This window comes from Meleagris gallopavo, chromosome 4, assembly GCF_905368555.1.
Source record: "Meleagris gallopavo chromosome 4, MGAL_WU_HG_1.1, whole genome shotgun sequence".
Lineage (NCBI taxonomy): Eukaryota > Metazoa > Chordata > Aves > Galliformes > Phasianidae > Meleagris > Meleagris gallopavo.
In genome coordinates, this window is record NC_139407.1 from 41,460,447 (window position 1) to 41,486,948 (window position 26,502).

General features: G+C 34.6%; 1 protein-coding gene across 1 annotated transcript in view; it reads right to left on the reverse strand.

Annotated features, from left to right (window-relative positions):
* MTNR1A (melatonin receptor 1A) overlaps positions 1-26,502 on the reverse strand; it is a 48,658-nt gene that overhangs the window by 21,123 nt on the left and 1,033 nt on the right. The gene's annotated exons all lie outside the window — the stretch shown is intronic.

Consider the following 26,502-nt stretch of genomic DNA (forward strand, 5'->3'; position numbering starts at 1 on the left):
GATAAGCATAAACTTCTAGGATCTTGGAATCCATATCTATTCAAAAGTGAGTCATTCTTGCAAAATGAGATTGACTAGACCAAAAATAAACTTTCCAAAAATACCAAAAAACAGTCTTCTGTGTAGAAATATTTCTTTGTTGAAGGCATTTAAAATAGACAAAGATAAATAAACTATTTCTGTATAAATAGAAAGCAGATGTGCCACTTTTCTGCATCAGAAGAGAAATACAGTAGTAGCAGTATGAAGAAGCAGTGTGCCAAATCTTTCATTTTTCCTTCTGTACTGATCTTCAGCTACAGCAGTACTAATTCTCTCAGCAATGTTTTGTGCCATTAAGGATTATCAGCAGTACTATGAAAGAGAAAGCCTAACTCTGAATACAGCAGAAATCAGTTCTGTAGAATGCAGGTTAATCCAGCTTGAATTGCACTTAATCTTTGTTAGTAGATTAACAAAATGTATTTTTATGTTTCTTCTAGATTACACAGAAATGTTTGTAGAGATTAAGAATTGACATAGCTTTGAGCTCAATAACAAAAGCTTTATTGCTTTTGATTTCAGCACAGAAAAACACTGTAATTGCAATCGACAAACTAATTGCAAAACTTAAAATTGTCTCGGGAATAGGAGGACACTGAAAGCCAGAAGTTAGAGAAAAAAATGAAGGTTTTCCTGGATAAGTGCAGCTTTTTCCACAGAGTTGTCCCCTTATTCCTTTCTAGATTAATGATCTTACAACTTGTATTTGCAATTATGCAGCTGCCAGAGGAAAATAAAAGTTTTTACACATATATGTAGTCATGCTTACATACAAATACAAATTAATATATACAGGTGCATAATGCCAAGTTGTCCCTATTACACCAGCAATAAATAAACTATAGATAACTATGATAAAGATATGTGTGAATATCTGAATAGAGAGTAGATAATATGCCACTGTTGTTACTACTATCCTATAATACTGTATGTCTTTTAGTATTGCAAACATTCCAAGTCTAGGTTAGTGTGTTTTTTGGCATAGTTTGAGGAGTATACTTTCATATATTTGTTGCATCCCCTGTGGTCCATGCCTACAGGCATTTGGATTAGCTAGCTGTTGAGGAGAAACCATCATTGAACTTGGTTTGTTTACCAATTCTTCATTTTGGATTCTTCAAGTGTCTAACTATGCCTTTCTTTTTTATCTCTTTACTTTTTGTTGTTGAAAAGAACATAGAGTGGAGTTCAAGAAAAACTAGGAAACTAGTTGGCAACAGGATGATCACACACTTAAAATAGTACTCATGAAAATTAAAATGTTTCCTAGCAATGATGAACTGCAGTTTCTGTGAATAAATACGTACTTAGAACAAGGTTCATAAGAATTCCATACATAGAAGGGAATGAAAAGGACCCACTGTTATAACCTGGACAAAACATTTCTATATTTTAATAGATTGTCAGCTTCTGTAAGGATTACCAAATAAGGCTTTATTATATCTTAATACCAGTCGACTGCTCATTGTATAGTGTTAGGAATCCCATTTTCTTGAGTTTTAATTCAATGACTTAGTAACTGTACAATTAATCTCTTTGAACTAGAACTATAAAATCTTTAACAAACATTATTATAAGCAATTGCGCTCTGGTTCTGAGAAGTTATGTATAAAATGGAACAAATTAGAGTTGGTTTGCATCTTAATTGTCTAAAGTTGTGGTACATTTTTTCCCTCTAGTGTCTGGTAGTAGAAATTGCAAGTAATTGAATGGAGTTTTGAACAACTATAATAATCGATTTATAGAGGCTCTTCTTAAACGCACATTGAAGCCTCAGTTATACTTAAAGAACTATTTTGAAATTATTTTCTAATGAAGAATTAATATCAGACCCAATTCTTACACTGAAATTAAGGATAATTTTCTTCTTGAGGTAAATTTATTAAAATAAGAATTAAAATTTATTAAAATAAATATTGGAAAAGACATTATCAAAAATTTCAGATGAGCTAAAGTGACATCACACTACTGAGCTAGACTGATTACAACAAATATAGATTGGAACTCACTGAAAATGTGAATATTTAGTAAGAGAAATTCTATCCATTTAGATGGATCAATAACATCACTATAAAGAAATGGTTTTGGGGGATGGCCAACATGTGTTAACTTGAACTCAATGCTTGAATTACTCCATCTGAGCTTGTCTCTGTGGGCTCTATAAATTTAATACAGTGAAGCCATAGGTTGATACTGGCATTTATTACAGCAGCTAAATTCAAGAGACTGAAGAAAAACTGGGAGCACCTCCTGTATGTATCTCTTATATTTGAGCCCTGGATAGTGAGCAGAGAAAAGCAGGCATGTAAGCTATGAGCTTACATGGTTTGCATATGGTTTTTTCCCATCTCTGTGGGGCGGTTTGGCAAATAGATTATCAGAATCATGAATTGCCGCTTCAAATGTTACTATTATGACCTGTTTTTAGCATTCAGAGAATACTCTTTGGATAGTCAGTAAGTAATGCATACTATTAAAAAGAAATCAGATTAAACAATATGTTTCTAATCTTCTACATGAAACATACATTCTCACAGAATTTACAGTCTATTATGTAATTACATTAAACTAAAACCTAGTGTGTGTAATTAGAACTGCACTTCAATTTTGCTGCTTGAGATTTGGTGAGAGGAGTCTAGGTTTGAAAGTCTTTTCCAAGCACTACTATTAACTCTTTCTACAAATCTTAGCTCAGAATACTTAATTTCTGTGATTTTTTTCAATCTTGCCTTAATGGCGACATTCATGGTTCCTCCTATTCCTAATAACTGCTTGCCTATTTGTTCACAGAACTGGAGTATACATACGCCATTTCTTGCCTGTTCCCATTCTCAGAGTGATGAAGTCAATCTTTTCTGGCTATGCAGTACTGAGAAAATCCAAATTCCAAGATTTTGCAATTCCTCATGGTAGCACCTCTCAGATTATAGTGCAAAGTTCATGATGTTTGGTGTTTTACTTAAACTCTTAATAAAATCTGTCTATATTTTACATCCTTCACTTTTAAAATGACATGGAATAGTAGCAGAAAGAGAAGAAAAAGTTTTATCTTTTTCAGTTTTAGAGCATCTTCCCATTTCACATACAGTCTGTATACAAGTTACATAGATGTTCTTTATAATAAACAGGTGTGCTTTTTAAAGATGTGCACAGGAGCTCAGAATTCTCAAATAAATAAACATGAAGCTATTTCATACTCCTAATCGTACCTACTACTATTTTCAATTGCAGTTCTGAATTTTTCCCAATGTAAATCAAATATTAATTACAGATGTTGTTTTTTAAGCCATCAATATTTATTGTAAATTATTGTAATTAGTTGTTTTTATCTTCTTAAAAGAACTGAATGTTTCTACTTGGATTATCATTTCAACAAGTATAGGTAATATATCCTAAACTAAAAATAAGATTTCTACATTAAGCAAAAATCACACTACATTTGCTTTTTTATTTTAATGCCAACAAAATACATGAAGTTAGCAATAATGAATGATCAAAGTGATGTATTTCATTTCAGTGAATCAAAGTAGGCTTTAATAAACCTTTGTTCTTTGGAACACAATTGATAACAAAATAAAATTTTAAATGCAAGTAAATGTGTACACACAAACACACATTTACATTGGTCTGTATTCATCAAAGAAAAATAAAATCTGAAAGAAAAAGCAAGCAAAGCTCATGGATTTTTTAGGAGGTTTTTTAAATTTTATTTTTTGCTTTTTTGTTTTCCTTTTCAGAAAATAAGGAAAAAAAACTGCATAAATATATATCTGTTTTCTGTTAAATAATGATAAAACAGGTTCATATTTGGAGAAGAGATCTCTCTGAGGAGGCCTTCCAGGAATTAAAAGGAGCTTATAATAACTAGGGAGACTAACTTTTTACATGGTCTGATAGTGATAAGGGGAAATGAACTTACTCAGAAGGTGGGCACATACTGGAACAGGTTACCCAAAGAAGTTGACGATACTCTATACCTGGAGGTATTCAAGGGCAGGTTGGATGGGGCTCTGGGCAGCCTGATCTAGTGGCTGACAACCCTGTCCATGGCAGGGGGATTGAAACTAGAAGGTTTTTAAGGTCCCTTCCAACCAAAACCATTCTACAATTCTATGATAGAAAGTAACAGTGATGAAATTCTGCTATATTCTCAGTTGGTATCAAATCAGAAGAGTGTTGAAAGAGAAACTCACTATAAAATAAACAGAAGTCTTGGAAAATAATGTTAAATTTATAGAGAACTGATATGTGGTAAATTTTCTATTCCTAGTTAAAAAATGGCTTCATGCTGTTGGAACAGTGTTCAAAGGTTGTGTAACTTAAAATAAAGTGATCAGCCGTTTAAAATTCTTGTCTGCACTACAGAATAAGATTTTGCATAGTTATGAGGTTGCTTTATGAAAGTGAATTGCTTAAGGTTTTTTAAAGTAATGGAAAACTGAACTAATAAAAGACTGACATTCCAGAATCTTCTGTCTGTTTGGAGATGCAACATCTCCTATAGCTGCTGAGAGTAAGAGTGGAAGGAACTTGCTCCTGTTACCTAAGAGCTGGAGTATCTGGATGGAGATCCCAAAATAATTCTAATGAAATTAAGACAAAAATAAATAAAAACCACAGGTGGAGAAAGTGAAAATTACAGATTCTATTCAGCTGCTCAAAAATGCAGGACCGACCAGAAATGCTCTCTGTGTTCACAAATTAATGGAAAAAAATAGGACCTCAACACTGAGGGAATTCTGGCATTTGTGTAACCCCTTGTTACTTTCATCTTTGAGGAGTTCATTTGGAAGTATACCTTTCGTAGTGGAATGCTAAGGTCACAGCCTGAACCAATGGGTGATCTATGTGAGTACATGAGTGCCCGGAGGGGGGGGAGTGTCTAGAGCCACCCCTTCTGTCTCTGCGATACTTCCCATGCCATCTGAGTTTGCACGGGCTCCCCTTCTTCCCCAACCCTTCTCTGCTGCGGCATGACTGTACGAACAGGGGAGGGTCGCATCCCTCAGCTTGTCACTTTCTCTAAACTGTTACCGGGAGGGGTGAGTTAATTCCTCTTTGATATATTTCCCTATAGCATCTATTTCTCAAATAAAGGCTTTGTCATTGCCTTTCTTTGCTCCACAACATTCTTTTACAAATAGACTGCAGTTTTGTCACAACATAAGCACTTCTAAATATTTTAAAGTCTACTCTTGTTTTGGGACTTTGAAATCTCTGCGAACTAATACTGGGTCATAATAATTCAGTAAATTTAGCATTTAGTACCTGATGAGAAGAGCAGGTGCACAATACTAATGTAATACCTTCCTATGGAAGAGAAAAAGGCTTTCCACATATACTTCTGCATGCTAAATTTACTTTAAACTAAATGTTTGCTGCAAATATGAATTTATACAGAACACAAATCAGAGGAGGATGATTTACCACACTTCTTAAACTCCTGGATATATTTTAGGAGAAAATACAGTTAATTTAACTTAAGATAGTGTTTCAAACATCATCTACTCACAATACTGTATAATAAGATGAATAAAGATATTTGTTAAATATTTGGCCACAGAACACTCAAACTTAATGGTGTGTTTATACCTCTAAAATAATCTATATTCCCCTTCCCATTCAAAATATTATGTGCTTTGGATTGCGAAAGGGATGTCTGTGAAACCGAGGCATATCAATAGTAAACTGAGGTCCGTCTATGGCTAAAATATTGGTTGTTTGAAGCCCTTTTATATCTATCTATCTATCTATCTATCTATCTATCTATCTATCTAAACAAACCCAAAGCAAACATAACGGATATCTTTGGAAGACTGTAATTGGGAATAATGACACCTTTATCATACATCTGCTAAGTAAATTCAAAACATTGTTAAAACTAGTTCAAAACTGCAGGATTATTTCAGACATCCTACAATCTCAGATTAAATGTATCATACAGTGAAAATGCAACAGAAAAAAATATCAAGGAAAAGATTCGTGAAATAAATATTCCTATTTGTTCCTTAGTGGTTTGCATTAGCTCTATGGAGTTTAAAGCAACAAGAGTGCAAGATACAACTTTCCACATGAATAAACAAAGGAGTATTAAAAAAGAAACAGCTAGATTACCAAGAAATGTATGTTCTTCTATTGTTTCTCATTTCCTTTTACTTTTCTTCTTTTAAACAGAGAGAAAAAAAATGAATATAAAATATGATCAGCTATCAGTAATGAGCAAACAAATATCTTAATACCATTTATGAAGTAGTAATCTCTTATTTCATAATATTTGAAAGGAACAGAGTCAAAAACAATTATGTATTTAAAATACAAGAGATTTGTTCTAAAAGTACGCCTACACCCACATTCTCCACCAAAAATGTCAATGGTTCATGGGCCAGTTCTGCCCGGTTCCAGGACTAATGGAGCAGGGGGAGCCATGGACTCATGCCCAGGGAAAGGGAAAAGGGTAGAGAGATGGCCCTAAAAACAGAACAGTGGCAACGATCTGAGAAGGAAAGCTAATTTACTAAAAATAATAATAATAATAAAAAAATCAGAATGCAAGATAACACAATATAATACCACATAACTGGAATTGAATCTAATAAATAAAATGAGAAAGTGTCCAAAACCAAAAAGCAAACAAACAAAAAACAAAGGCCTTACTCTAATGCTGGGATGAGCAGAAAGGGAAGAAGAGAGGGGGATGTCTCATGATCTGCAAACAGTTTTATCTTTTCCTCCGAATGGAAAACGAAAACAGAACAATGCAAAGTCCTCTGGGGTATGTAGAATGTAATTCTTCTCTTCTGAGAACCAGGTACCCAGAATTATTCATGATCCATGGAACTGGAGCATTAACTCTTAACTCCCAGTGCATACATGATGTTGATGTGGAATACCGATAATCAAAAATCATAAAACCATGACATTATTCTACAGTTAGAAACACTTGAAGCTCTGACAAGTCTTTACCTTGATCTATAAAGTTTGCACACAGAATTCTAGAGGTGAAAAATAAGTGAATGCTAGCTTCAGTTTATTTGTTGGTGGGGGTTTTCTTTGGCAGTGGTGGATTGTTTTTTGTTTGTTGTTCACTTAATCATTAAAAAAAACAGTAATTAGAGTAAAAAGAAGCAAATTTTATGGCTTTCTAAAGTTTCTGACACATCTTCATTCTACTTTCTGAAGCAAGTAATTACTCTTCTGGATTTTTCTGTTCTTTAATAACTTGTTTTTCTTGAAGATTGTCTTTCATTTTGCACTTTACTCTCCTCCTAGTAACTTTTTTTACAGGTCTTATTATTTCTTGGAGAAAAAAATCACAGGACACCCCAGAAGTTCTTTATTTTCTTTTTCCAAATCTAGCTTTGCTCTTCTAAACTTACTATTCATCACTGAGGTTTACTTTTCAGCTTCCAAATCTTTCCATTGTTTCCCGCCCATTGAAAATAAAGGACCAATAATATCTTCTTTTAAAAAACAAAGTAATCTCTACACTTAATGGTCAGATAAATGACCATTCTGGCATATTTTAATTCTAAACACATTTTTATTTGAGAACTTAATTTATTTAGATATACCTGACAGTTCTATTCTTCTCCTGTTTCAGAGATGTTCTCTTAGTAGGACACACTCTTCATATCATTCTACTATTTGGGAATTTTTCAGTTGCTTATCCTTCTTGCCTTCACTAGAAGAGCTCACAGATGCTTCAATCCTTTACCATACATCATCAGTAGTTCTACACGGATGACCATTTTCTCTTTCCCTCTTTTGTCCCTCTGTACCTCTGTTCCAACTCACATCTCTAACATTCATTACTCTGGCTTCTGGTATCATTGTAAGGAAGTCTCATTCAGTAGTAAGACAATCAAAACTTCCTACCTTTTTAATGAAACCTCTTACCTTGCTCCTTCTCTATTATAATAGGCCTTCATTTTTCTTTCAGTGATACAGGCATGCCATGTTCTTTAAAAATGTGATTATTTAAGTAATAAAGTGAAAAATCAAAGTAGCTCCTAATAGAAAGGTGCCACTTTCAGCCAGCTTAATGAAAAATGATGACTCTAAGAAAAGTCACAACAGTGCCCATTATTGTTAACCATTTTTTTGAACCTTCTGTGAACCTCTGAGACACTGTGAAAACAGTGGAGAATTCAGTCTCAGCTGACAAGCTTTCTTGAGGTGCATCCATTGATATTACAGAGGTCTCTGATAGTATACTCCTAACTGAAGTAGTTTAGCTGGTATCCTACAGCAGAAGACATGAATGACATTCCAAAAAAGAGAGCAACTATGATATAAATCATAGATAAAAGAAAATTAGTGCCAAATACTCATTCTTAGTTAAAAAATCAGAGATAGATTGGAGAGTTTGAAATTTAAAATAAACAGAGCAAGCCAGTAAACAGAGTGCAAGATAAGATTTCTACACTGTTCTTCAATCTCCAAAACATATTACTTGCATTTAAAATATCTGTAGCTGCCATAATTTTTGTGCCTATTCCTTCGACAAAACTCCCTATTCAGGCAACTGTATCTTCTAGCCTGAAAATGTTTGTGGAGGAGGATACATTCAGGAGAAGACATTCCCACATATGACATATTATTTTATTGTGACTCTCCTATTAAGGCCACAAGAAAAGATTCACAATTTTTAGAGCTGATTTGGAGCTAAACTTAAAAACAATTCTGAAGATTTTCATTGTTTAAAATGCATAGCATTACAGTACAAAAATGAAATCAAGTAGCAGATTTTCAGTTATGGAGGATATTGGTAATCCCACTGGAGATATCTAGCAAAAGTATCTCAGGCTTAAAAACATAGAAATTATATTCCAATAGAAGAAGGTTTCAATGCCCATAGCAATCTCAGAAAAATATGTTCTGTGTACATCAAGCAATGGCTGTTACAGAATTTGTAAACTGAAAGATGCTGCAACATTTTATTTTTAGTGTATTTTAATGAAGATAATCACCCTGAGGGGAAAAAGGTTCTAAACAACATTCAATGCAATAATCACAAAGTATTATTTTTATCGTGGTATTTACCCTCTGCCAAAATCACTACTAACGGATTACTTTCAAAATCTTGAGAAGCATAAAATTTTACAGAGCTTGGGTAATCTGTAAAAATCTGATGTTTGTTGAGCCTTTGCCTAAATGCTGCCAAAGGGAGTATAAATCACATACTTTGCTTAAAATGGCTCTTTAACAAAATTCCTGAGTTTGCTGAAGAAGAATTAACAAGCAATTAGTTGTACAGGGAATTCTCTGTTGATGGCAAGCTAATAAATTCTGACAGGTTGAATGGTGCAAAGATAATGGGCTTAGCTGTCCACTGACTGTAAAGCAGAAGTTGATTAAGGTTAAGAGTCTAGGAAAACACCCCAACAAAACTGGATCAAAATGAAGAATTTATTTGATTTAGGGGTTGAATTGCAGAAGTTCACTTTCTTTACTGAACATTGATGTGTTAGTCTAGTTCAAACATCTGAACTTTAACACTGATAACATTATCTGCTACATAATCAACTGTTATATTACTATTCATTCCTTCCAATATATAAAATAACTTTGTATTCAATTAAGTATTAAGGATTATTATTGTATAATTTGATGGAAAACTTTCAAAACAGAGTGCTTGTAATCAGACTTCAGGATTAAGCAAGACTAACAGAAAGAGTTATCTACCAAAGAACAATTTTTCTTGCAGAGGTACCACCTTGTGTCTTTAAAATAATGACTGATAAAACTTAGACTTTTTGTAAGAAAAATGATCAGACATATGTGAAAAAGCTGGATGGCTTTTGTCAGTCCTAGAATCATTAAAAAGGGCTATTTAGGTAGAAGAGAACATTTTCCTTCTAGGATTATTCATGTTTAGCTCATGCTTGGAACTTATTAATTAAACGTCTGAGAAATCAGCAATGGAAGAAACAAAATGTACCCTATCGATCATTAGCAGAATGAAAAGCAACTAAAATCATGCTTACTGCCTTTTTTATTTTTTGGTTATCTTTTAGATGTCAACTGCATAAGCAAACTGAACTGTTCCAGGCAGCAATCAGACAAGGCTGAATCCTGTTAATGCTATTCAAGTATCAACAGACCAAGGAGCTTTTCTTAGTCATCATTACAAATACAAAAAATTAAAGTTCATACACATAAACCAAAAAAGAAAGGAAGAAGGATTCTGAACCCAAAGGTGAATAAATCTTACTGACACTTCATAATGAAGTTCTGAATATTCTGGTATACTTATGGATCACTAACATCAGTACAGTACTGACAATATCCAGGAAGAAAAAAACTAAAAAACAAAAAACTTCAAAGAGAAGATGAAGACTGTTTTCAGAGCACATCTAGAAGGTACAGAACCTTCAGTTTTAACACTGAAGATTAAGCCATATTTTACTGTATTCAAAATATTAAGAAAATGTATTCATCTTAAAATAGATGCAACATCATTAAATGGTCTTTTTTTTTTCTTTTAAGAAATGCTATCAATCACAAAGCATAAAAATATAACATAGCTCTAAGTTACAGATTTTGCCTCCCAAAACTTCAAACATTCCAACACATGCTGATATTTTTGTCATAAATCTCAGTAATATGGTTCATAGGATCCAAGCTAAATTTTAGTTTCAAATTGGCAAGTCTTTTGAGAGTTCTTTCCATAAAGTCTATGGTGAAGAATAGAGGGGAAGCGAATATTTCTCAAATTACTGTATTCTCTTTATTGGAAAATGAACATGTTTTTAATCTTTGTATGTGACACAGATATATGACAAAGAGGCTTGTCAAAGATCGATGATATTTTGAAAGGAAAGAGCCTTCTAGACTTAAAGATCACCTAGTTTGAACCCCCTTGCTATGGGGAGAGTTACACCCACATCAGGCTGCCCAGGGCCCCATCCAGCCTGGCCTTGAACACCTCGAGGAATGGTAGGAATGGGGCCTCCACAACTTTTGTGGGCAACCTGTTCCAATGCCTCACCACCTTCTGAGTAAAAAATTTCCACCTACTAAATTTCCCCTCTTTTAGTTTAAAATCATTCAACCTTGTTCTGTCACTATCAGATGTAAGAAGTTGGTCTCCATCTTGTTTATAAACACCCTTTAAATACTGAAATGCCATGATGAGTTCTCCCCAAAGCCTTTTCTTCTTCAGGCTGAACAAGCCTAGCTCCCCTCAGCCTGTCTTCACAAGAGAGGTTCTCCAGTTCTCCAACCTCCTCCAGACATATGTCTGCTGTGCTGAGGGCCCCAGAACTGGATGCAGTATTCCAGATTGGGCCAAATGAGGTCAGAGCAGCTCTCTCAGCTAAAAAAGCACTCTTAAGTTGTCAGGGATCAAACCCAGGTCCTTCTGTTTGCGAAGCTAGCTTTCTTTCACAGAGCTACATGCCTTGACTTTAGAAGAGAAACAATGCTTCCTGTAGAGAACAAGAAAGTAGTTACCGCATGTATATGCACAGTCAGTCTGTACTCCATGACTTCTATGCACAGAAATAAACAAGCAGATTCTGAAATACAGTAATTAATTGACTGAGGGGGTAATTTTCAGGCTCACTTTGATGGAGCCAATTCTGTTACGTAGGACAAGAGGCAGACTAGATACCTTCTTGAAATTCCTAGTACAGATATTTGCTCTTACTCCAGTAGAATCTGACACATCTAGTATGATGAGAGCTATTAACATTTTATTCTGAGAACTAGAAGCAAAGTCTCTCTCTATTTTTTTTTTTAAGTTCCTAATCACCTTAAATTATTTGTTTTAAGGTCATGCCCATGTGTTTCATTCAGAATTCAAGTACCATCATAACCCAGGAGATAATTTTCAAGCTACTGCAATCTACCAGGTAAAAATCACTGCAGTTATGTAATTTCCAAACTGCTGAAGAAAAAAAAACCCAACTGATGCAAAATGTTTTTGCATTCTGTCTAACAGCAATGTAGCTGGAGTCTGAAAAGGCTTTCTGCTTCATGCAAGTATTAATGATACTCATTGGCAAAGCATACATGTCAGGCAGATTTGACTTGACCATCCAATAGGTAGTAACCCCATCTCTTTTCACAAGAGACAATCTTCTCTTCTGAAAGTCAAACTCCTGGAAATTGTAGGAGGAAAGTGCCATTTAGCTTAAATAACATGATAAGGGAAAGGAATTCCATGGAACAAAAGAGTGAAGTCATTTGTTTGCTGGAAATAGTCAAATTTATCTTCTGCCAACCTTCCATTTGCCTTTGGAAAAAACCATTTGATAACATCAATAAGAGCTCTCATATAAAAATTATTCAAAAATAGGGCAAAAGAAGCACTAAAATTGTGTAGCGAGATCACCTGGAAATTAATACAACAAAATACATCTCAGAAAATATAGTAATTAAGGGTCTTTCTGAACTTTGGATTGCAGTTGATGTGCACAGCCTGTCAGTACTCAAAGAACATCACCACAAACTTAATTTTGATGAAATGCAGCTGTCTCTATTAATTTGACTTTTGTGACAACTCAAGCAGCTAAGGATAAGCCAAAGGGTAATGCAGTGTGTTGAAACTGATTTTTATTTCAGATAAATCTATGTATTTGAGTGACTGGCACACAGACAAGCTAGGCATGAAGATACAGCGACATGAAAAGTCTTCCAGTTACCACTGTTAAAAACATGTGTCTTAGGACCTTCATTTTGAATACTTTACTTATTGGAAGAGTCAAGTCACTTGAACAAGAAGTGCCTTGAGCATTTGGATAGAAAATAAAATATATTTGTCTCTTCATCTCAAGCGTAACTGGCACTGAAGCTAATTATTTTCTTCCCTAGATGTTTAATACAGCAATCATGCTCTGCTTTTTTGGAGGTGCAGCAATAAGATGAAGATCTGAAGTATTCTTGGGTCTTGTAAACTTGTGACAGAATTTTGAATTTCTTTGATATATTCCACTCTCTAAAAACATTTGACTTCTAAGTTCAGTTGAAACACAGAAAAACAAGGGAGACCAAAAAAAAAAAAAAAAAAAAAAAAAAAAAAATATAATAGCTTTTAGCTTTTAGTTCCAAGCACAATGGTTATGTACACAGCTGAGCACCAGACCTGCAAAGCATTTGAACATATGCCAGCATTGTCTGACTGGGGCATTCTCATTCTTAAAATGTTCATGTTGAAATGGAACAGCATAACAAGAAACATTATAAAAATTAAAAGCACTACTAGAAAAACAAATAAGCAAAAAAAAAGAAAAAAAGAAAAAAAGAACATCTGGGGAAATGTCATCCATATCCCCAGCAAGGTGACTATATCTGAAAGAGAGCAAGAAACATGCTTCAAGAAAGTTTTCAGTAAAATGTAAAGTCTTACTAACCTATCCAGATTTTCCTGGACCAGGCAGAATGAGCTGGACCCCAGTCAGGAGTGCCCAGAACACACAAAAATTCCTCCATATCAGGGAGAGAAAAAGAAAACGATCATCAATTAGGGGTCTTCAGAACCCTATATACACACATAACAGTGCAAGAAGTATATGCTCTTCACATCCTTCAGATGGAAAGCTTAATACAAGAATATTCCTGTAGAGCTCAACTGTCTTGCTGTTCTCTCTACTCTGCAGTTAGGGTAGAGAGGCTGGTATTTGCTTTCCATCTCAATTTTTTTGAACTGCAGAATTCTAATGTGTCAAGGACTTGACATAGGGGTGGGGAAAGTAAAAGGAGATGCAGGATGTGCATGTGGATAACACACTGTAAAGCTCCAGCTCCTGGTACATAAATATGTCTGTTTTTTAGAGCTGCAAGCTCTAAACAAAGATATCTAGAGAGCTTCTGGCCAAATCCACTGTTTTCTCTGAAGCTTCTGCAATGATGCAAAGCATACTGAGAGCATGTGAGGAGATTTAAATGACATTATATACAAATGCTTGGAATAAAGATTTTTAAAAGGGAGGCAAGTTAATCTACCTGATGGTATCAAATCAACTTCATTTTGGCTTAAATAGGCAGATACCTTGACTGTTTCAGAAAATATCATACTTTCTTTTACCTTGACTTCAAAACAGGCAAAGATTACATAGGAGGGTGTAACATCAGCTGCAGCTGACTGTCACAGCTGTAGAAACTGAGAATATTTAAATAAACAGACCTTTAGCTAATTTAAAACAAATTAAGGAGGAAACTACCAAATTCTGCAGTAGCAGACATCCCACTCACAACAACAGAAGCAGGCAATGCCACTACTACTAAAATCAATTCAGTGTAAAAGTTCAGCATGGCTGAATTCAGTGGGGCAAATAGCTCTGGATTTTCATCCGATAAATAAACTATGACACTGAAATGGAAAAACAGATTGAGAAACTTAGTCTACTTGAGATATTAGTCTTCAAATCTAATATCTAGAGAATGTATCTCACATACTGAGATGCAAGAAAATCTAAACATCTGCAGTTAAAGGTTTGCAGGCATTAATAAAAAATGAAATTATTACTCTAAGGAGTGCTGCTCTGGGAAATATAGGGGCTGTTACATAAACAGGGATATATACTTTCATAATATATGATACATGTTTATACACACATATATACACAAAACATTCACAGAAAACCTGCCAGTCTTCTGAACATGGTCATCAGACATGCTGGTCACACAACAAAACAGACAAAGCAATCTATAAATAAGAGGCACTATAGGCTTTCCCACCATCAAGTACAGCAACGTGTTCTTTCACCAAGCTGAGGGGCTTAATCATTGATTTTTAAATACTTCAAAATAATGTTAAGTTCCTTGATGTCTTGTAGCAAGGAGAAAAATGAGACTCAAGCCCATCTTCTGCTTTCATCAGAATCCAGCATCTTCAGAGAAGTTTCTGATTTCAGCTGTATGGAAAGCTATTGAAACATTGTGGAAGAGATGACGTTTCTTTCACTAGTAAAATGGAGAATTTAGGGCTAATTTTGTAAATTACCTCATCAACTTCAGACACTGGAGCAAGAAATGAGAAAAGATGCATTATGGGGCGTATTTGACATCATTTCAACTTACATTTGACATAAATAGTGGAAATATGTAAGAAGTCTATTTTCAGTGATGCCAGTAAATAACAGGCAAAAAAGTGAAGTAAATGACTTGGTTAAAAGGACAGATAGAGCTAAAAGAATTCACATGAGATTTTGAATTTTGCTTCTTTAGTGATAATCTGTTCTGCTTAATTTGATGATTTCCATGGTGTACCTAGATTAAAAGATTAGCAAGTGGAGATAAGACCTATAAAGAACTGAAAGGTCCCCAGAGTTATTTTGCCATTACTTTTCTCAAATTTCATCAGTAACTTTCTGCAAAATGTGAAAATTAGAAATGACAGTATTTTTCAAGGCAGGTGACATAAGTAAATTTAAGTAAGCTCAGTGACTTGTAATCCAATAACAAATTGTTAGTTACATTTTCACTGAAAGAACTACTCTGCGGAAGCCATCAAATAAGGTAAGTCACAGTCTTATGAACTCTACTGGCTTTGCCATCTTGTTGATGCTTCTCAAATCGATATGTTTTGGAACAATTCCAGAAAAAAATAAACCCAACATTTTCTAATGTTTATCTTCATTATACCACCTCATTCAAAAACAGCTGTGCAAACTTAAGTAGGAAATTAGCTCCATATGTGATTATGAGACAACACCTAATTACACAGTTCATTTTATTTCATGCTCTTCCAAGGAATATCGGACATATGTTATCTGAATAACATTAAAAAAATGTCACTTTATAAGAAAGGCTATTTGGAGAAAACTCAGGTGTTTTCATTATTATTCTTGCAACATGCAAGGTACATTTTCATAAGAATTTCATAAGCTAAACAAAAATAATTTTAAAAATACGTAGGAAGATCAAAACTGAGTTGTATATTGACAGACTCACAGACCATTCACAAAAAAACAGCGAGAGTATCAAACTTGAAAGTAAGAAATGAAAATATGTAATTATATATATAAAATATATATAACAATAAAGACAGCCAAGTCTATATACAGACACATGGGCTACGAAAAACATGAAAAACAGAATCACAATTTGCCACATTCAGAAAAGATGACTTGCCCAGAAGATAAATTCACAAATTTCTGCCTCAACTCTAGAACACTACAGAATAAAAGAAATCACATGTAATGGCTGGAGTTCAAAGAAACTTAGTATTCTATAGTGTAGTTAGGGAATGTATTTATCAATATATAAAGGGACAGAACTGCATTATTTTAGATAGTGATTTAACAGAAATAACAGATCTCCCTCATATCAGGTCGTCTAACAATGTGAATATTATATGATTCCTTCCTATATTGTATGTGAATATTTCATAAAATGTGAATAAATTAAACAACAACAACAACAACAAAAAATCAAAAAAAACAAAACAAACAAAAAAAAAACACATGAGGTGAGATGTCCTTAGTGGAAGCAACAATCTAGAGTAAGGAAAATTCTTAAGACTTTTCCTTGCCCAGTTCTACAAAGTCAGTGAAGCTGAAAAGTTTCCTTTATACTATGCCCAAATATACTGAACTAAGCATACTCTACACAAATGCATCTATCACTGCAAAAAACTAACTGTGCAGTGTCTGAAATTCTTTAAAGGGCTAGGGGCATTCCAAAGCATAATTTTGGAATCATACTAATGAATCATTACTTTTGTAATTACTTCTGTAATGATTCATATCCTCCTTTAAAACATACAAATTTCAGAACTATTATTACTCAAAAGAATTTACAGTGTATCAGACAAGAAAACAGTTTAGATCCAGACAGTAGGTGGCTATATAAGTCACTAGTGTCAGAGGAATTAATTTAATTTTTCCAGTCATACTGTGTACCTTACTTGTTGCATCATCTGGATTTTCCTATCTTGGTAGCACCCCAGAGTTTCTAATTACAGAAAGTATAATATTCTCTTAGTTTACAGGTAATTATTAGAAAGTTATCATTAGTTAGTTCTTTACTTCCAGCAACATTCCAGCATGCTATAATTGTTATTTTTTTAGTGTTTCCACAATAAATAGTTGGTCACATACATATCTGTACTTGTCATATGAATATGCAGAACTGCTACCACAAAATAAATGCTTAATGTAACTTTAATAAATACATCTTCAGAGTGGGCTTAAGCTTAAATTAAACATATGGTGGAGCTGCCACGCAGTGTTACTATTGAAAATTCCATTTATTTCATTAGAAAACCTGTATAAGAAAATAGAAAAAAAAAAAAAAGACAAAAAAAAAAAAAGACATGAGAAAATTCATTATTTGGAGATCTGTTTGCAAGGCAAGTAAGTTAAATGTTTTTGAGTAAAGCAAACATTCTGTCCAGTTGTCACAAGGATTGGTCACAAGCAATACAAAATACAGAAACAGAGTGAGACTGATCTTTGTGAAATCTGAATCTGATTAAGAAAGCTTTCCAAATAAACACAAGTGCAGAAGTTAATATGAAACTCCGAATATAAGCAGATCTTAGAATCAATTCACTGTTTTGATGGCAGTCTATGACATTATCTATACACAAGAAGCATGTGCTCAGATACCCTAACACCAGTCATCATTCTGGTAATAAAGTCCTGTCACTACTGATTGAGAAAAGTAAAGGGAAAACCAACTAGAAAAGCTTACAATTTTTATTTATTTATTTATTGGTGTGTGTGTGACAAACAAAGTACTCCTGTACAAAACAAACACCAACAATAGACTTCAAATTCTGTCTCTACTGGGATAATTAGACTTAGTTTATTTGCCTTTTTTTTTTTTTTTTTTTTTTGCACTCACATCCCTCCACTTACGCATGTCAGATTTAGCCATATCTTCTGGGCATAGGGTAGATACTGATCATTGCAAACAGTATTAACAGGATGAAAGTACAACTCGACTGTATAATCTTTTCTAGATTACAAGGAGTAATTTCAAAAGCAGCACTCACTTTTGAAATGCCAGTATTCTTAAGTGTAAATATAGGATGAACAGAAAGAGCACAAATTCCTTGGAGCATCCAAAATAGTTGGACAAAAGTGCGTATGCTAGGTGGACACAAAATGCTGCTGGAAGAGAGTGTTGATGTACAAGACAAATACTATGCCATAAAAACTATGAGAATTGAGGCAAGTTTCCAGCAATCAACCAAATGTTCATAGCTGACAAACTTATCAGGCACCACAGAAATTCCAAGTAGTGGGGTATGCTGTATGGGAAAGAGAAAAAAGAATCAGGAAAAGATCTGAAAAAAACAGGGATAGGATAATGACAGATTTCTAAGAGAAACTGCAAAATAAATGCCCAATTATTTGCTAAAAACAATGTTTGAAAACCATTCCTGCAAGAAAGAGGAAGAAAACTGCATTTTGAATCTACTTATTTAACAAAAATTAAGACAAATTTGTATTTAAGAAATAAAGTTGATTCTACTGACTTCTCAGTACTTACCTGTATACAGAGGAGATGAAAAGCTACTATACTCAGCCAGACTGAAACCACTACCAGATAGTCTTTAATGCCTTAATGAAGAATAGACAGAATGAGCTTGTCAGTAAAAGCTGTGTTCAGATGACACCAATACAAAAGTGCTGCGGAAGTCACATCAGTGAGCATAAATTACAAAAACATTGAAGCTGTTCTACTTTATACCTCTATCTAGGTGAAGGAAATACATGAAAACACTGTTGTTCAGGCACTTATGATACAATGACTCTGATCAGTAATAAACTTTATTTCAAGGAATTTGGTGATCCAGCAGTCCTGTTCTGACTCCATAGTTTTTGAAACATTTAATGAATTTCTCTGTATAAAGGACTTCACTAGAGACCTTGGCTAAAGGCAATATCCAGAGTAACAGCAGAATTTTAAAACATATTCAGCTTCAGAGAAAGAAGTAAACATAGCCTACATCTTTGGATTTTGGTCTGAAGTTAGCTACAGAGAGGAAAGTTAATATCTCTTACATTAAAGTGCTTACAGCTCTTCAAGTTTAAGAATGTTAACAGTATAGCAGCCTAATTACCCTTGGGCAAGTGTTGCAGCTAAACAAGTGAAAGGAGACTAGTACTGACCTTGGTAAGAGGTTTGCTAATTGATAACAGTACAATCAGGATTTTGCTCTTAGGGAAGGTATATTCTAGAGATGAGGCACACTCCTCAGGCAGTGCAGTCACAGAAGAGAAAAGGTTATCTTGCCAAAGGACTAAAAATTTGATATTTGACTTGGGTTAGAAAGCTCAAACAAGAGCCAAGATAGGACATTTTTTAATTCTTCCTCTTTGTTACAAGAATAGAGAGATGCTAAGCAATGTTATGCATAACATATTTAGTAAGTGTAGGACAGTTATACAAAATACAAAAAAATACATTTAGGTATTCAGAATGCCATATAATATAATAAAGAAGTAGCTGTAACTTAAGGTGAAGACAGATTCTAAAAGGATTTGTGTGAATGTTTAGTACCCCTGGAAATCGGACTTCATCCAGAAGGTCCCTTTCAATCCTCTACTGCAAATGGGAACTGATTCAGTAACCGAGACTAAGGAAAGGTTGGAAGATTTAATATGCCATAATGGAAATTTGAGGAAAGAACCCCGGTTTTGTAAAAAAAAAAAAAAATATTAAAATGATGTGAACCTGAAAGTTAAATAAGTTCTCTATAAAAGGCAGACACTAGAATTACATAGCCAGAGATGATCTGGAGAAATACTATTATTTACATTAAAATTAAGATAGCACATATGAATGCAAAATACACATAAGCTGTTAATAAAAACAGGATTTTTTTTATTTATAGGTAATTAGTTCTTAATCCAAAATGAAATAAAAATACAAGTTACCAGTTCATTTACATTTATGCAGACATCAATATTTCATAATACAAAGCTCCCAAATTTTCAGTAAAATCCAGTCTTTGAAAATAAATATGTGGATTTGTTACTTAAGAAAAAAAGTATTCTAAGAGTGCTTGAATGAGGACAAAAAGGCATTGCAATTCTTCATTTCACAAATGGCTTTCTCATACTTGACAGAAGTGGCAAAGAGAGAGAGAAACTCACACCAAATGTTATCTTTCTTTCAGTATTTCTAAAATGAAGCTGTCCATACAATACCTATATTAGGCTACGAATACTCTCTCACAGCTGAGAATGAAATCCCCTCTTTGCTTCCCAACACAGACAAGGAGAGGAACATGTCCTTAAGCATCAGGTAAGACTAAGGAGTTAAAAAATTTCTCATCTAAAGCTAAAGAGGTATACATCAAATGAAATCCATAGCTACTACCACTGGAGGGCAGGGGAGGTGCTTTTGGAAGAACATCCATGACTTTTCCCTCCCAAAAGCATACAAGACACAGCTAATGGAACTTCTCCACAATGTAACTGGATACCAGTTTTCAAAACTGGTTCTTGTATTCATACCCATTCATTACATTGGCCAATGGCTACAGAATCTGCTGTCTCATCTAGATTATATGATAGTACTTACTGCTGCACTGTAAAATGAAACTGATACTCAAATTCAGCAGGAGTGGGCTACTAACAAAAGCAATGTTACTGATCTCACAAATTACCAAGCAACAAGAGAGGAAATGATCTTTGCCAGCACAGGGGCTAACTGAGAAGCAGTTGGTTTTGTTAACCTTGCATCTGCACCTCAGAAAACAAAGTCATTGTGATAACTAGAGCTTATATTTTGCTCCTACGTTTTTGCTGAAATTTAAGTAGCTCATGTAGAATGGTATTTCCATTAAATTAAATGGAACAGTTACATATCCTTTCCAAATAGAACAAAGTCAATAATGTAATAACTATTCTTCTATAACTAGAATACTGCATGACCTTGTACCTTGTTAGGTCATTTATTTAAAAAAAAAAAAAAAGAAAAGAAAAAAAGAAAAAAAAGAAAATGAGTTTGCAATATTTTACTTCTGGTGCAAGGTGTTTCTTCGAGGGAAGTCTGCCTTCTCTTTAAGGGTAATGAATGCTTTAAAAAAAAATCTATAGGACATGAAGCTTTGTACATTTATTGGTCATTTATTGCTACAAAACCATTTAGAAACAACAGAAGTCATTATTTAACAGAGCTATAAACAGACTTGCTGTTTACATCTCAGTTTTGGATCTACTTGTAGAATAGGTTAAAGTTCGTTTACTGTAGGAATTCAAGGCTTTAAAGTATGTATTGGTTTGATATGTCATATCCATCCTTAAAACTAATGGAGGAAAGAGGATAATAGGAACCTATAGTAAGGGAAGAACCTTACTCATCCTGCTCAGCTGTAATGCTGCCTCTGTGGCTTCGGAAGATTTTGAAAGAGAACTTCAAGTAGCAGTATTTATATTATTATGTCAAGCATTTTTAGCTATACGTTAAATATGTTTTTGTTTTTTTAAATTAAATAAGCAAACATTAAAGTCGTGTTCTGTTATCCTGAAGAATTCTTAGTAACACTCATCTTCCTGAAACAGAAATTGGGAATCACTACTAGGAGTGCAAAGTTAATGTGGAATTTGAGGCAGCTCACCATTATGAGAAGAAAAAACTATCAACAGCAAGGGTGCCAACATTTTTACTCAGGTTGCAGAATTAGACTGTAATGCATAACACTACTACAGCAATTGTTATCATCCTACCAACCTTATTATACAAACAGGCTGGATACTGTCCTATTAGCATTGGAAGTCCATCATCAGTAGCAATACTGTCAACAAACTAGACTTGCTGCTTATGGCTTTGGCTAGAAACACTTGAAGTATCAGTAACAGGATAGGAAAGCAACAAATAAAAAAAAAGAGATAAAAAAGGAATAAGAGTAGAAGCAGATACAAAATGGATAATGAAGAGATTAAAGATGTAAAACCATCTTAATTAAGAGGAAGGAGAACCCCTTCAAAAACAACTAAAAATGGTCAGAAAACAGTACAGTATGTAAGCAAGCACTGGCAGCAGCAAACCAGAAGAAGCAGTACCATGAAAAACTTACAAATGCAGAAAGTTGCAGAAGGCATTCATGGTTGGCTTTGACAGATATATTAGTAAGAATGGAATATTAATTATTTGAAAAATTCATCTCTATCTTTGGTCACTGATAGGATGGTGCCATTTAAACAGTTTTCTGGAAAACCCTTGATTCAGTAAATTATTCATCAAAACCACTCTGAGAAACAGCTTTATTTAAACTGCATTTTTATACTTCATTCTGTTCAACAATTGCCAGGGTTTGGTGTCTCCTCTAGACATTTTCTCCCCTCCCAGTCGGCTTACCATTTTTAATACCTGAAGTTATTCATGTCTGAAATAATGCCATCAGCATCTCAGTTTTCATCAGAACCCTGAATTTGTGCTACAACTTGATCTTCTGTAAGTTATCTCTTGAGTCAAATACTTGTCAGGCTACCCATTTTCTCTCAGGACACAAAAATAAGTCCAAGGATCACCTGTAACAAAACCAATAATTCCATTAGTTTGAGTTCACAACAGGATTTTCATTTATTAGATTAAATGATAGCATTAGATATGCTATTAAAAATTGTCTTAAAAACTAAGAAAACATCATCAAGAACAATCATATTCTGATAAGGCTGGTGAGATGTCCCATCTGATTATCAAAAGCTGGTTCCCAGCTTAAATAGAAAATTCATACTCTGGAAAACACACTGAGAGGAACGTTCTTCAAGCGTGTTCTTACACTGCTCAGAGTACATAATTTTACAAAACACAAGGACAATTTGGAAAACTTCCAAGTTTCTTTCTAATAGTTTATACCCCGAATTTTGCAGCGGTCATGCTATTTGACAAATACCAGATTTAAGATAGTATAGTATTAAGTAGCTATTTTCCTTAGTTCTTGCATCAAAGACTTCACTGATCTTAACAGATTTTGACTGGGGGATTACTCTCCAACTCATTCTTTTGTGCACTTTTTTTACTGATCTGTTTGGACATAATGCAGGTGTGGCAGACTTCACATTCAAGTTTCTCCCTTTTCATTTCCATCTCATTTGGAAAAGTAGCTAACATACACTTAACTCTAAGCATGAGCAGAATTAACTATATCTTGCTTGTCTAGGACTGTCTGGCCTGAGGAATTTCAGACTTCCTCTCCACCTTCTTCTGTAGCACTAAAAGCTACAGATCTATTATCAAAACATTTGGGCCAAGGACATGGGAAACTAGGAGAAGGTAGATACATCTAGTACAGAACAGAGACGAGAAAGAAGGGTGTGAACGCATCCTTCTGCCCTGATGCATTAAGAGCTGTTTACAAGCTTGGCACTAATCCCCTGTTGCTACCGAGACAAGATACAAAAGAGCCAGAATGAGGCTAGTTGAGCTATTATCTTGCCAGCTGGAGGCTCCCTTCTGTCACAGAAGTTTTCTGGAGGGATAGTCAGGGCATATTTGGACATCAGTACAAAAAATATCCAGGAGAGGCAACCCACTGGACCAATAAAACAGTGTCAAAAGGAAAAGAACAAGAAGGACAACAGCTCTTAAGAGAGCTTTATTCATTGCCCTTAATGGTTCAATCCTACAATCATTGAGTATCCAGCCCCTCCATGACCAAAATGGTAGGTGTGCATTAACTGACATTTTAATATAATGAGCTTTAAACTAAACTTCATAGTTAAAGACCTACAGCTGCTCCCTCACTTTGTTCTTGATGCATTGTTTTTCTTGATGCAGGTAACAGCAAAGGCATAAGGATACTAGCAGTCACTGATAGGAAAAACTACTAGTATTTCTCTGATCTACCTTCCCCTAAAGCCACTTATTTCATATTTCAGGGTGGAACTTCTGCTGAATGACCCTAGTTTAGATTTATGAATGTTAGCAATGGGAAATGAAACATATTAAGATATTTTACAGCAAACTTCTTTTTAAGATGAGCTATTCTCATTCTTCTTGAAATGAATTAAAGAAAGCACATCAATTTGGAGTTTAAGTTGCATGGACATACTGTCAAAACGTGGGTATTAGAATCCTTATGCCTTGAATGTTCCCCTTGAAATTTCTTTCAAAGCTGAAAGATCAGACATCATAAACCAAATTCAGTCTTTGTAGACCAGCATTAAATTGCAGCTGTTCCCTTAAGGACTGAATTGGTGTCAGGTGCCTGTTAAGATTAGAAAGCCACCATTAAAAAAAACAGACCAGAACTATGAAACTTATTACAAGTCAAATACATTAAATAAAAGAGAATCCTACCAGTTGCATCATCAGCTTCTTTGTCTAGAAGAGCATCTATTGAAGCCATGCTTGTGACTATGAAGGAGTTTGTAGTATCAGAAACTCCTCGCTTGCTGAGACAAACTTCTTTGAGATACTGACTCCTCTGCTTTGATCAGTGTCTTTTACTAACCTTCTGACTGACAAGAAGGTTATACCACTTGTGGAGAAGGTTTTTTCTAGTCTACTACTTCTCAGTGCATTTTTTTAAACATACATCCACAGGTTCAATTTGCAGAAATCTTCCAAATATATTTTTGTAATAGAGATGCAAAGATGACTCCCCCACCAAATCCACCTTTTTGACAAAGTATTAAATAATCCTCATTTCTGTTAGTCCTTTCTTGCAAAAAAAAAGAAGTGTGTCTTCAATGAGATATTTTCTTCAGGAGGTATCTTCTGTTCCTCCCTGACCTTTCTCCAGTGGAATTTTCATCCTGAGTCCTTTATCCTCAATAAATGTGCCAGCAAGACTTATTAACACAGGATGTTGTAAAGTTTGTAAAGTCAAAAGTTTTTTTATTGTTATAGCTCTGTAAAAAGTTGTATCTGTATTTATAATTTGCAAGTTAAAAATTAATTGTATATGTAAATTAGATTATATTTTTTCAATGTCATCTCTTCTTGAATAACCTGAATTAGTGTAATTAAAATTAGGACACTCCTTCCTACTCACAGGGTTCAGGATTTTCTAAAGTGTTGTGCTTAGTCATAGATTTATTCACCTGAGTAAACACTTATGAATTCAATGCCAAGATTAACAGCAGCATTCACGTAAACGAAGTTACAGGTAACAGGTTTTTGCCAGATTAGACAAAATAGTTTGCACATATTATTGAGGCTTATTATTGTCTTTGCAAAATGTCATTTAATCCATGTATTAAGAATCTTTCCCTCGAGGAAAAGGACTTGTAACCTACCTGATCAGGTACTTCAAAGTTACTTTTACTGTGTTTTTTTTTTTTTTTTCCCTAAAACAAACAAATTTCCCATCATATACTAAGCATTTACTTGTTTTCAATAATTTATTTCAGAGCATAGAAAAGTATCTAGTTCATATTCCAGTCTAAAATAATTTGTATTCAGCAGAATGCTCTTCTCCTAGCTGTAGGAGAAAACTGTTTCCAGTTTGCTGCAGTTCATGACAGCCACTGTGACAGAAAAGGCAAGAATGAGAGATGCAGTAAGAATGAACAAGTGAGCATGTGTCAAGATTCAAGAAGGATTACACAAAAACTACAGTAGTGAATATGCACACACAGAAAACCCCATGATTCAGTTATGCTTACAGAGAACAGGCACCACATTTATTTCAGACTTGTTACCAGAAATGTCTGTTATAAACTCCCCACAAAAGTGGAGTTCATAGTTATTAAGGGGGAGAAGAATAACACCCTCCTTTTTCTCCCCTGGAATAACCCTAGTGGTATGGGTAACTCTACCTTTTCTCCCTTCATCAGAAAATCTCAAGAAATAAAAGTTGTCAAATGCTGACTTGACCTGCTTGAGTTTGATTCTCATCTCATGATGAGTATCACACAGCATAGCCCTATCAGCTTTAGTGAGAGCAGTTTCTGTCAATGAAAGCAAGAAGATACAGCTTTTGGAATATAGATCAATGGCAACCACAGGGGGGAAAAAATCAGCTTGCCTTCATTCTGATCTTGTGTTTTGGTACTCCTGTATTTCAGCTGAATGAAAGAAGTGTACAGTCTACTTGAATTACCTGGCTTAGCCTTAGAAAGTTGTGTGCCAGCTTCATTGTGACAGCTTGTAGCAAAGCCAGGGATCAAGTTTCCCCCTCAGATGAATTTTAAACCACCAGCTACCAAATAACCTGGCAGCCAGTCATGACAAGAAAAAAGTAAAACCAGTATCTCAGTTGTCATGGAGTGAAATCCTGCTTTCATTAACAGCACAGCTCCCTTCACGCATTCCCATATTCTTTCAGTGAAAGATACGTGGGGTTTTGAATGCACAGATCTGGTACACGTGCACAGCAGCTGGCCTGACGTGATAAAGCAGAATGAATCTGAGGAAGTTCCTGCCTGTCAGACCAATAATCCACAAACTAAGAGGGATTTACTCAGTACACAATCACAGAATCTATCCTGTCAAAACTACAGTTTTTTTTCAGAACATGCCGAAACCTGTTTTCTGTCAGACGTCTCCGATTCCACAAAGACATGATAGCAAGTAGGAGGTGACCAAAGAACCTGAAACACGTGTCGG